Genomic DNA, 13,955 nt, shown 5'->3' with positions numbered 1-13,955 from the left:
ATCAAAAGCCAACCGTGGATCCGGCCCCAAAGCAAAGTGGTCAAGCTTCTGGAACTCTCACCCGGATGCAGGAACTTACCCCAGGTAGAAGGCATGGGTGCAGGAATTGTAACTCAGCAGCAACCTCAAGATGCCAGGAGTGTAGGTCTGTGGACTCATAGACGCCTGAGTAAACATAGACTCTCCTAGCCTCTTCAGGGTTAAATGATGGAAGCTTATCAAAAAGACAGAGCAGGCTTAAAGGGGTTTCAGTTGAACACATCTGGAACAAACTGGAAATCATAAGGTAAAAAAAGGAATGCTTTAAAACTCATAGAATAAGATGAAAACTATATGATGTAAAAATGAATAAATATATAAAGGAGGACAAAACAATTTTTCTTACAGTCATCTGTGAACTAACTAGAATAAATGTAATGAGGGAGTTAGAAAATCTCAATAGATGTGAAAATGAGTAATTATATGCTCCATGGAATAGGATATATATAGTCATTTTCAAATTATTACTTACCTTTAAAATGAAAAGAATCCCTGACAAGGCTGGAAGATGATGCTTATCAGGATGGCTACTCTTCAATGAGTGTTGGTAAGGTGTGAAGAGATATGACATTTGTGCACTGTTGGTGGGATTGTGAAAATGGTATAGCCTCTGGGGAAAAAAGTATAAAGTGTTCTAAAAAAAAAAAAAAAAGACTACCAAATGATCAAGCAGTTATACTTCTGGGCAGATATCCAAAAGAATCTCTACAAGAGATATTTGCCAGATTTGCGATCTACAAAGAAGATTTAGCTTCAGGCCCAGGGAACAGAATTGATCACTCAAGAGCTTTTGTGTAGCAGAGTTTTATTAAAGTATTAAAAAGGGACAGAGAAAGCTTCTGACATAGACATCAGAAGGGGGACAGAGAATGTCCCCCTCGCTAGTCTAAGCATGGGAGTTATATACTTTTCAATTGGTATTACAAGAAATCAAAAGAATGTCTCAAGGTTGTAAAGATCTTACCAGACTCACTCCCACAGTTTATATTTTAAGATAACAGGATTAGAACTTAACAATATAAAGATTTTACCAGACCCACTCCCATAATATACATTCTAAGATAACAGGATTAGTCAGAAGGTTTTCAGGAAGGAGAAACTGTCCTCAAGCGGGGTACTTTGTTGTTATATAATCCTCACTAAGGAATGTAGAAAAAAAAGTTTATCCTTTCCTCCTCCTGGAGAATTCCAGACTCCTATCTCCTCCTTGAGAGCCCCCCGGACCCCTTTCTCCTCCTTGGGGACCCTGACTTCTTATTAACCTGCCTAGGAATTGAGACGGTTGGATGGCATCACTGACTCTACGGACATGAGTTTGAGTAAGCTCCAGTGTTGGTCCTTTAATGGACCGGAACCTGGTGGTTCCGAGAGTAAGAGAGAAAAAGAGGCTGATATCCCCTGGTTTATGCGGAAAGCCAATAGAGCCCTGTTCTTAGGGTTAGGGTTAGCACCAGGCGCCCTCTCGAGTGGGTGAAGGCACAGTGCGCCTTCTCAAGAAGGTCTTAGGAGCCCGGGCAAGGAAGTGAGCTCAGCGGGCCTCCGCGCTCCAAAGAATTAGCCAGAAATAGAGAGAGAGAGAGAGAGAGAGAATAGAGAGAAAGAAGAAAAGAAAGAAAGACACGGGGACCAAAGCTCTGATGGAGCAAAGGTGTTTTAATCAACATGGCGTGGGCATATATACTGCAGTAATTCTCAGCAAAGATAAAGATTAAAATTCCAGACTTACAAAACATAAGATGATCCCTATCAAAGAGAGAGAGTTGCAAACAATCATCTTTTACCATTTGGCTCATAATAAGGAAGAGGGTACTTATCACTGTAATGAGAAATGCCTGGATTCCTCAGCCCTGGGAAAGGCTGTCTCTCCTCTTAATTCCTGAATATTCAGGAATCAATAAGGGCCAGAGGGTTCGTGACAGATCCAAAACAGCACACAGGAAGCCTTTTGTTAAATGCTTCCTGACAATTCCCCCTATTTTATTATATTTGTAAAAAAAAAAAAAAAGGTCCTGACCAAATGAGTTTGGTTAGTATTAACCAACCTTATAGAAGGGCGACGATTAATAACAAATACAATTATCAAGACAATCACCAAAGTTACAGTTCTAGACCCGATGCTGTGGGTAGTACTTTGAAATCATCTTTGTGGGTCTAGCCCGGATAATTTGTTTAGCTAGTTTCCGTTAGGAAAAATGCTGCGGGAGGAAAAAAGCCGCCTCTAAGGACCGGTGGTAAAGGCCTTTTATTAAGCGTCGCTCTCGGGCAGAACTCCCGGGGGCTGGTGAGTGAGGAGACAAAGGGAGTCTGCAAGGTATGAGGGGTGGGGAGGGGTTTTATAGTCCGGGCAGGCATCCAGGCCAGGTCTTTTCATATAAGGAAGAAAGTGCGGGCTACAGCGGTGGTCAGTGTCCGAGGGCCTTATGTTGGTACCTGATTGGGCCAGGCTGCAGGGGGCCAGCCCCTGGAAGTTTAGCCAGCCTCCAGAATTTGCCTTGCAGCACTTTCCCGGGGGCATGCCCCCACCTTTCAGTTTCTAAATTAGTGGAGGAGGGCAGACGTTTAGAAAGTTTCAAAGATTTCCTTTTGCAGTAATTGTACACTCAGAGAGGCATTATCATGTGAATGAAATTTGGTTTGTTCCCAGCTGTAGGTCCTATGATTGAAATGAACAGGAGTAACACAAAATTGGCAATTAATACAAGTTACAGATCAATTTGAAAATTTCTTATGGCTATAACAAAAGGAAGTGGGACACAGGCCTGTATATAAATAAAATATGACTGATTATAGAGAAAGAAATAGTTACTATGACCACGACTGCTCTCTGTGAAATGTCCGGTCCGAGTCCCAAGTTCTTTGGTGCTGGCAGCAAGTTTCCATATGTTTTATATGTCTCTAGTTCAGGCCCAATTTGTTTATCGAGGATGATTTGAGGAGGAGGAGGGTGTCAGCCAAGAAGTCCTTTGTCATGGTAATGTTTCAACTTTGTGTTAGTAACCTTTTACATAATGTTTTTTGTTCTTTCCCTAACTCTTTCCCTAAAGTTTCAGTAGTACACATGGTTCACAGACAGAAAAAGGGCAGCAATGTCCGAAAGTCTTTTGGAGGCAGGATGAAAGCCCAAGTTTGTAGGCCGACGTTTATGCATAATTTTGCTGGGCCCATACACAAAAGCAGGACTTCATTACCTAAAGAAATGCTAATTAGTTTTCCCTCCTCCCCAGGGTGTGAGGGTTCCAGGGAGGGGACATGTGGGTGGAGTCATTGGTTGATATGCTGGGTCTTCCATTTTATGACCTGAAATAAAGGGGGGTTGGGTAAGTAAATTAGTTAATCCGGCTTGAGTGGGGGGGCGGGTAGGGGGGATGGGTTGCAGGCCAACAGAGCATAACGATAAGGTTTCAGGACTCTGAGGCATTCCCTGTTGAGAAATCAGATTCTTAACTTGATTAGTGAGGGTTTTTATTTGTCCCCAAGTGGGGAGATCATAGGGTTGATGTCGTTGAGGGCGGTACTTTCTGGAGATCTTTAGAACAGCCATGGCCTGTATTGGAATTTCTTCCTCCCGGGGTTTTTGTTGTTTCCATTTTGAATGTCGGGGGCCCCCTTGGGTCGAATTTTCTGAGGAAAAAGTTTGTTGGATCCACCTGGGGAAATACAAGCATATCCCTTTCCCCATAAGATTAATTTCTCAAATTTCTATTGTTTATTGAGCCCGTCTTGGTCCCAAATGGGCAGAGGAAGAGAAGTGTCCTTCAATTCCTTGACGTCTTTCTTCTCTTGTTAAAATATTTCCCTGTGGTAGGTTTAAAAAATTTAAAAGAAATAGAGCTGTATTAACAATAATTATGGGTTTAGAAAATATCTTATGTTGGAATCTAGTCAAGTCTGCTTTAGATAAGGAAGACAGTAGTGTTCCTGTGTATTCCCCCTTCTTTAGTTTTTTTTTAATTTGTAACTTTAGTGTGTGATGTGTTTGTTCGACTATGTCTAGTGTCTGTGGATTATAAGGAACCTGTAATATGTTTAATAGAAAAAGATGGTAAAAATTGTTTAAAGTGTCTAGAAATATAGGCAGGGCCATTGTCTGTTTTAATAGAACTAGGTGTTTCCATTTCAGCAAAACAAGCTAACAAATGGATGATAACATGTTGTGTAGCCTCACCGCGAAGAGGTGTGGCCCAGATAAAAGAGGAATTTGTATCGATACAGACATGTAGAAAAAAGGATGGAGAAGGTTTAGGGCAATGAGTTACATCCATTTGCCATCGTTCATTAGGTTGTAAACCGCAAGGATTAATACCTTGTGCGATGGGTCGAAGGTGTAGGGGTCTACAAGTGGAGCAGTTACTAATGATTTCTTTAGCCTGACGATATGGGATTTTCCATAGCTGGTGTAGGGAGCCAACATTGTTATGCAACAGAGCATGCTGTTCCTCCGGAGTAGCAAAAGAGACCAGTTTATCAGCTTGCTCATTACCATAGGTCATGGGGCCTGGCAGACAAGAAAGAATGCGCTCGAATATGTGTAATATAAATGGGAGAATTGCGATTTTTAACAACAGATTGTAGTTCAAGAAAGAGTTGTTAAATAATGGGTTGATTGGAGTTTATGATGGAGGTTTCTATATTTATTAATACAAAAACTGAATATTTAGAATCAGAGACTATATTAATGGGGTAAGGATATAGGCAAATAACTTGAATAAGAGCATATAATTAATTTTGTTGAGCAGAATGAAATTTAGTGTAAAAGACTTTGTATTTTTTAAGAGACCAGAAAGAAGCTTTGGCGTTTTTAGTCCCATTTATATAAAAAACCTCAGCTTGTGGTATAGGCTGTGAGCTGATAATGTGAGAAATAATAAATTTAGTATTTTTGAAGAAATTCCACAGCTTACCAGAAGGATAATGATACGAAATTTCTCCAAAATATTTTAGAAAAGCTATTTGGAAATTAGTATATGTTTGTAATGTGTTCAAATTGAGACTTATTTGTAATAAAGTTTTATTAAAGTATAAAGGAGATAGAGAAAGCCTCTGACATAGGCATCAGAAGGGGGCGGAAAGAGTGCCCCCCTCCTAGTCTTTGGCCAGATGTCATATAACTACCAGCAGTCTGTTAATTAGAGAAAGGAAATGTCTCAAAACTGAAGAGAATAGCACCAGGCCCCTCACCTACAACATGTACTTTGGGATAACCTTAGCACCAGGTGAGTTGTCTCGGGCCACAAAATGATTGACATGAATCTTGAAGAAAGGCAGGTTTCCAAGCAAATACACTTTCATTAACATAGCTTAAGAGAACATTTGCCTGAGTAAAACATACCGGTTTGTCAAGTCTGTTTTGAGTCTTAGGCAGAACCACATTAACATAGCTTAAGACAAACATTTCCATAAGAAAAATATATTGGTTAGCTCAAGGTTTGAGAAAAGTTAAGTTCAAGTGAAACCAGTTGTCATTATGGCAACACAATATTTTAAGAGAAACCTCTTTTTAAATTTGTATAGAGAAGGAAAAAAATATATATATCGCTAGTTTGTTTTTTCCTGCTGTTTAAGAGAGATAAAAATGTCTGACACTTGCAGTCTATTTTTTTTTTTTTTCATTTGGAGACCCCAGTCTTTTTTGTCTGTTAAGTCAAACTAGATCTGTCAATAAAAGACTGAAGGTTTGTGGGGGCAGGGGCCCAAAAAGTCTAGTAGGTATTCTAGGGAGGACTGCTTGAGGGTAAAGGAGTTTAGGGCTGGTATAATTGAGGGGAACGCTGCTGGATGTTGAGGGTTTGAGGGAAAAGATGGAATTTGCCCCTGGTTTTTGTTGAAGGGGACCTGGGAGGTCTCCTGCTTGGGGTTTTCCTGAATAAGTTTTTCTTTAATATCAAATTTAGATTTACACTCTTTGGCCCAATGCATTTTTTCTATGGCAGCAAGGGCAGATTTTGGGAGGTTTTTTAAAGTTTTCTTAGGGCAGCCTCTTTTTAAATGGTACTTATCTCCACATGTAAAACATCTATTATTTTCCTATTCTTAAGGCAGCAACCATTGTTTCAGCTAGCATTTGTATCTTTTGAGTTTGATTCTATATTGCGACAAGCCTTTAAATAATCAAAAATAGTCCCTGTATCACGAATTGGGGCTACAGCCCTTTGACATTTCTGATTTGCATTTTCATAAGCAAGTAATTTTTCTAGCTGTTTTTTAGCTTCTTCTCCAATTACTGTATGAGAAATAGCAGTTTCTAATCTAGCTAAGAAATCGGCATATGTTTCATTAGGTCCCTGCAATATTTTAGTGTAACTACCTGCAGGTTCCCCTTGAGGAGCCCAAGCTTCAAGGGCCACTGTTTTTAATTGATCATGCAACAAAGGAGGGCATCATATTTGAGCTTCTATAGCGTCAAATTGTCCGGTGCCAGTTAACATTTCAAAAGTAATTTGGTTTTGGGGAGCGCCAGCTCGAGCATTTCTGTTAGCATGATCTCTGGCTATATCTTGAAACCACATTGTCCATTGAAGATACTCTCCTGGTTTAAGGAGAGCTTTTATTAAAATTCACCAACCATAGGGAATAAAGTTTCCAATAGAAGATGCCAGAGCACTTAGAATCTCTCTAGTAAAAGGCGAATGTGGCCCATACAAAGTTATGGCCCTTTTCACTTGTATGTGAAAAAGGTTAATACCTTCGTATTGAGGTGTTATTTGCCCCTGAGCGTCAACATTTCTTAAAACTGGAAAGGCGGAGAAACCTTCAGCTTCAGAGACTTGCAATTGCAAGGCCAGCAACTCAGAGAGCCTCTGTCGGGAAGCGGGTAGATTATTGTTATTCAGAAAGGTGTTGTCAGTTTTAATGTTAAAAGGTGTCTTAGGGGAGTCTTTGTCAAAATCATTAGGTTTTCTCGAGGGAGAGACATTGGGATATGTGCCCTCTGGCAGGGAAGGAGCCCTTGGAACAACCGGGGCAGGGTCAGTAGGAAAATCTTGAAGTATCTTTTGTTGTTCTAATTGGGCCTTTTGTAAGGTATCATCGTCTAATTTATATTCATGTAGTAAGTGTTCTGCCTGTTGCCAAATATCAGGAGGGCTAGAATTACCTTGAAATGGCAGAATCACAGTTTCAATGAGAGCCCATAGGGGCCAGAAATCTATTGGAACTACCTTCATTAGGGAACCAAGGGTTACATTCAACCGCTGTCTGAAGGCAAGCAAGCCTCTATTCTCTGGCATGAAACCGAAAATCCCTGAACTTTAAATAAATGCTGAAGTAAAGTAGAAAAGTGAGGGGGCTTTCCAGCCGATTTACAAGTGTCTTAGTACTTACCGGCCTCAATAGGCCCTGGGGGTCACTCCGTCTGAAGCCACGTGTTGGCTGAGAAATGCCTGGATTCCTTAGCCCCGGGAAAGGTATGCCTCTCCTCTTAATTCCTGAATATTCAGGAATCAATAAGGGCCAGAGGGTTCCTGACAGATCCAAAACAACACACAGGAAGCCTTTTGTTAAACGTTTCCTGACACTCCAGGAGTTGGTGATGGACAGGGAAGCCTGGAGTGCTGCAGTCCATGGGGTCGCAAAGAGTTCAACACTACTGAGCGACTGAACTGAACTGAGGAACTGACTCTTTCAATACTTAAAGTAGAGGTATTCAATTTTCCCAGAGGTGGGAACAACCCATATGTTTGCTAACAAACTAATGGATAAACAAAACATAGTAAATGCATACAGTGGACTATTATTCAGGCTAAAAAGGAAATCCTGTCACAAGCACAGTATAAAGGAAACTTGAGGACATTAGCTAAGTGAAGTAAACAAAACCACAGCTACTGTATAATTCTACTTATATGCGGTATCTAAAAAATTCAAATTCATGGAAACAGTAAGTAGAATGGTTACCAGGGCCTGGGGAAAGGGAGAAAAGGGCAGTTGTTGTTTAATGGGAATAGAGTTTCAAATTTGAAAAACATAAAGTTCTGGAGATTTGTTTCACAATAGTGTGATTATACTTAACAGTACTAAACCGTACATTTATAAATGGTCAAAATGCTAACTTGATGTTATGTATTTTTTACCTAAATAAGGAAATAAATATATAGTTTTGTTTTGTTTTTTTTAAACTGGACTTTTATGAAAGTTCTTATAGAAAAGGTCAAAGTATTTAAAACTGGAACAAATGTTGAAAATGGAGCTTCTTGGTAATAAATCTATATTGTTAGCTAAGAAAGTTGTCAAAACATTAAAATGACCTCACTTTCATGAAACTATCTAAAAAAAAGAAAAAGAAAGAACAGAAAAACTAGTATTTAAACTGCAACTTGAAACATTACGAGTACCAAGAATTAAAGGGTTTTATTTCTTTCTATGAAAAGTTTCCATAGCACTTTAGTTATGAATCAAATTTCAGTTTAAAATTCAAGTAAATAACACCTATGTTACTTATTTATATATCATTATTGACCAAAGTTAGAGTCACTGCAAACTTTTTTTCTTGTAAAGTTTTGTGCTTTATTGTTTTCTGGGGGATTTGTTAAACTATAGCTCATTAAAATCTAATTTGAAAAGCAGCATTATGATCATTTACAACCTGGGATCCACTAGCATACTAAGAATAAAATAAACAGGGAATTGTAAAATACAATATTTGAATTTACAGGAAGGTGTCTTGTCTATGGAAGGTAGATAGCAAACACAACTGATCCTCCGTCTATCCACAGTCACTGCAATGTGTTATTTAATTCCTTTCATTAACAAATAATTCTGTTTGTCCCTCTTGAATCTTGTCTGGTCCTGTGACTAGTTTGGTGAATAGAATGTGGTAGAAGGGATATTGAGCCTAAGACTCTGGAGCCTTGCAAGTTTCCATTCTCTTCCTTGGAGTTCAATGTTCTTACATGAGAACAAACATTGTCTGTAAGATAAAGCACCGTCTGGAAGAAAGCTTGATTATTTAAGGTAATAGTAATTAAACTGTTAGAGTTGTGAATGAGGCCTAACTAGGCTGCAAGACCCAGTCATTCATAGCGACAATGCTATGAACAAACCCAGCCAAGATCAACTGATGTCTGCTGAAACTGGCAGAAACACCCAGTTGATCCAGAAACTCAAGTTTTAAACCACTGATTTGGGGATGATTTGCTATTGCATGATAACTAACTGTAGAAAGTGAGAGGGGCACGTGAGGGTTCCACAGAGAGGGCTAGGGAGGGATACAGGGAAGGGAATCTTTGTAAGAGGTGATGCCTTGAACACAGGTTGAGAAATGAAAGTCAAAAATATTCCAGTCCGGACCATTGAGGTTTATGGTGAAAAATGCGAAAGATAGTAAGGTATAAAATAAACAAATGTAGAACATCTTTCTTAGAAATATTAGTGAAGGTCATACCTTCTGGTTTTTGTTTTTGTTTTTGTTTTTTTTTTTTTTTTTATGTTACAGATAATCTTTGAGGAGACAATATGTCTTTTTATTGAATTCCTTGTCTATAACCCAGGGCTTCCTTGTATTTTACTAGTTTAACTTTCTCAATGTCTAGCAGAAATTTGCTGAGATTTACTGGCTTCTGTTGGCTTAATTTAGCTATACTTAGAACTTTTATTGTATTATGTATTTCAGCACTAGTTGTGCTGTATGAGCACATTGTTGCTGGTAACTCACTAGGTCACGTCCGACTCTGCAACCCTATGGACTGCAACGTGTCGGGTTTCCCAGTCCTGCACAGGGAGGCCTGGCATGTTGCAGTCCATGGGTTGAAAAGAGTCGGACATGACTGGGTGACTGAACAACAGCCACCACCACAACAAAGGAAGCGAGGTGCAAAGTCTAGCTCCTGCCACGAAAGGAGCAGAAAAGTGAAAAGTTACAGACATTCAAGGTTAGGAGGCATTAAAGTAAAATAAAATTAAGAATATTCAGGCCTGCTCTGCTGCTGCTGCCGCCAAGTCGCTTCAGTCATGTCTGACTCTGTGCGACCCCATAGACAGCAGCCCACGAGGCTCCCCTGTCCCTGGGATTCTCCAGGCAAGACTAGTGGAGTGGGTTGCCATTTCCTTCTCCAATGCATGAAAGTGAAAAGTGAGAAAGTGAAGTCGCTCAGTCGTGTCTGACTCTTAGCTACCCCATGGACTGCCGCCTACCAGGCTCCGCCATCCATGGGATTTTCCAGGCAAGAGTACTGGAGTGGGGTGTCATTGCCTTTTCTGAAGGCCTGCTCACTGTTCTCTTTATATTCTTCTCAGGAAACGAAGAAAGAAAAACTCATTCTGCTTTTTTCCTTTTCACTGCAACACTTTCAATGAATATTCACAGTTGATTTCCTTTAGAATTGACTGGTTTGTTCTCCTTGCAGTCCAAGGGACTCTCAAGAGTTTTCTCTATCACCACAGTTGGAGAACATCCATTCTTTGACACTCAACTTTTTTTATTGTCTGTCTCACATCTGTACATGACTACTGGAAAAACCATAGCTTTGACTATATGAACCTTTGTAGGCAAAGTAATGTCCCTGTTTTTTAATATGCTGTCTAGGTTTGTCATTGCTTTTCTTCCCAGGAGCACATGTTTTTTAATTCCATGGCTTCAGTCACTGCTTGCAGTTATTTTTGGAGCAGAAGCAGATAAAATCTGTCACTGTTTCATTTCCCCATTTACTTGCAATGAAGTGGTGGGATTGGTTGCCATGAACTTAGTTTTTTGAATGTTGCATTTTAAACCAGCTTTTTTACTCTTCTCTTTCGTTCTCATCAAGAGGTTCTTTGTATCTTTAGTTCCTCTTTGCTTTCTGCCATAAGGGTGGTGTCACCTGCATATCTGATATTATTGATATTTTGCTTGGCAGTCTTGATTCCATCCTATGAGTCATCCAGCCTGGCATTTTGCATGATGTACACTGCACAGAAGTTAAATAAGCAGGGTGACAATATACAGCTAGATATACTCTTTTCCTAATTTTAACCACATGGATGGTTTTATTATCTCAGCAGATTTTCAGATCACTGCCACCTGGGTGATAAGTTAATGTAGAGGCTGTGTTCTTCACTGTAGAGATAATCCAATGAATCTAAACCTATATATGTGGGCTTTAAAGTTCCTTTTCCAAAGTCGATGTGGATCTCCAGAGATCTAAACACATGTTTTTTTCCTCTCCAGGGTTAAAATTCATTCTTTTTTTCTTTTTTTGCTCAAACTAATTAATCATTATCTTGAATATTTAATTCCTGCTTCAGGGGAGTAACTGTAATGATCTAAACACTCTTTGGATATTTGCACTGAAAAAGCAATGGATACTATTACTCCATTATTTCCCTATAAGTTCAAGAATTCAATGTTTCCACATAAGATTTAATAGTTCTTTTATTGATCAGAGCCAGATTAGAGTTTAGGTAAAGGCCTTTTTGGGTTTCCCAAGTGGTGTTAGTAGTAAATAACCCACCTGCGAATGCAGGCAGACAAAGAGACATGGGGTCGATTCCTGGGTCAGGAGGTCCCCTGGAGGTGGGCATGGCAACTCACTCCAGTATTTTTGCCTGGAGAATCCCGTGGACAAAGCGGTCTGGTGTAATACAGTCCATAGGGTCACAAAGAAGCGGATGTGACTGAAGTGATTTAGCACACACACACAAGGACTTTTTCATGGAAATCTAATTGCATATTCTCTTGATATGAGATATAATGTAGAAGAAAGTTTATTTTCAACAATAATTGACATGACTCAATTTGTTTATTTTAATAAGCATTGAAATTATGATTTGGGGACTGAAACTCCATAATAACAGTGGTATAAGCCTGTTAATATGAACAGACAATAGGCTAGGGTACAATAGTTAACAAATGAAAATTGTGGCCTTCATGCCCACTAGTCTTTTTAAATTTATATTTTACTCTTAGTTTCAACATATCTTTACTTTTTTGAGATCAGTGAAATTCTTTTGATTTAGTCTGTAAAAGCTTGTTTCACTTGTTTGTTCCTCAGGCTATAAAAAAAAATGGGTTTAACATGGGGGCAACTTAAGTCATAAGCACTAACACACTTACTAATTGCCATTTCATCTTTTGCTGAGGGTTTGACATGGATGAAAATACAACTGCCATAGGTGATAGAAACCACAATCAAGTGAGAAGAAAGGTAGAAAAAGCCTTCAATTTCTGCTGGGAGGAAGGGAAATTTAGGCTGGCATTGATGATGTATGTGTAGGACATAACAACACACAGAAATGTCACAATGTCAATCAACACAGCAAGGGTAACATCCATCTGTTCTAAGAACCATGTGTCTGAACAAGAGATCTTCAGCACAGCGGAAGCATCACAGAGAAAATGATCAATGACATTAGAATCACAGAATTCCAGGTTTAAGCCCAGGCAGAGTGATGGAAATATGACCAGCCAACCTGCTATCCAACAACAGATAACAAGCCAAACACAGACTCTACTGTTCATGATGGTTGCATAATGTAAGGGTTTGCAGATGGCCACATAGCGGTCATAAGACATGATGGCCAGGAGAAAAAAATTCTGTTCCTCCAAAAAGGAAGATTAAAAAACAGTTGACTAACACAAGCATTGTAGGAAATAGTCTCTTCCCCAGTTGATAAGCTGTATAAGAATCTGGGAATGCAGAGAGTGGTGAATAAGATTTCTAAAAAGGAGAAGTGTTTGAGGAAAAAGTACATGGCAGTTTTAAGGTGAGAATCTATTAAAGTGAGTATAATGATGATCAGGTTCCCAGTGACACTCAGTAAGTAGAAGACAACCAGAAATGTAAAAATAAGAACCTGCATTGGAGGGTCATCTGTCAGTCACACGAGTATGAATATAGATAATGATGTATGGATTCTCATCATTGACTTGTACTTCTCAAACTCCTCACAAAGTCAAGTGACACTGAACTGAGAAAACTTGTACAAAATTATGAGGCTATGACCATTGGGTTAAAAAAAAATCCAATCAATGCAATGAATAGTCATTTTCTTCTTCAACTTGATAATGATCAGTCAAAACTGTGGTGTTCTCAGCTCTTTTGATGTACCTATAGAAATCCTCAAGATCATATTTTTCTGAAATAAGTTTACTACAGTCTATACTTTTATACTCCATTCAGGCACTCAGATCTCTATTTTTCAGTTTATCTAAACTCTGTCCTATATTCTCTGAAATGTATTTGTCTATAGAATTTGAAAGCATTGTCAATGTGATATGATTTTGTGAGTATTATAATGTTCTTTTGTCCTAATAATTCTTCATTATTCCCAACTTTGAATGAACTCACAAGCTGTTTGAGGTGTGGCTTCCTGTTAAATGCAAATAAATGACTGAATTTGACCCTTATACACAGCATATCAGCCACACATGCAGTATTTCAATGTTTGCTGATACTGCAATGACTAAAACGTTATCTTACTTTATTTTACTTTGGTATGAGAATCGTCATCCAAATAGCATCATTACTTACCAGTTTTCCTATTTATCTTAAAGCTTCTAATCAGTACCCGACTTTTCTTCCATTTTCACTCTGATAGAACAGTGTTCGATTAGAACTACATAAACAACCACCTGCAGTATTGGGTAAAGAAATTATCATAAGCAGAAAATAAAGAAGACCTGAAGAGTTTAATCTCAATTGTTCGTGCTTCCAAGGTCACAAAAGACAAGGGGATACAGTATGTGACACAGGTTGGAGAAGACCAAGGACACATGACCATTTCTTAACAAATAGTAACTTGAATTGCGTCCTGCAACATAAAAATGTCATTAGTGCAAAAACTAGGAAAATCCAAATCAAATCTGTACTTAATTAACTTTACTTTATTATTATTATTTCTTTTCCAGCTATTCTTTTGCTGCTCTGTGACCGTCCAACGGCTTCCCTCATAGCTCAGTTGGTAAAGAATCTGCCTGCAATGCAAGAAACTCGGGTTAGTTTCCTGGG

At 38.9% G+C, this 13,955-nt stretch overlaps 1 pseudogene; it reads right to left on the bottom strand.

Moving 5' to 3' along the window:
- Window positions 1-11,927: 11,927 nt before the first annotated feature.
- Window positions 11,928-12,867, bottom strand: LOC122680469 (annotated as a pseudogene).
- Window positions 12,868-13,955: the final 1,088 nt, after the last annotated feature.

Source organism: Cervus elaphus, chromosome 22 (genome assembly GCF_910594005.1).
Source record: "Cervus elaphus chromosome 22, mCerEla1.1, whole genome shotgun sequence".
Classification (NCBI taxonomy): Eukaryota; Metazoa; Chordata; class Mammalia; order Artiodactyla; family Cervidae; genus Cervus; species Cervus elaphus.
This window is presented reverse-complemented; position numbering and strand designations above follow the sequence as displayed.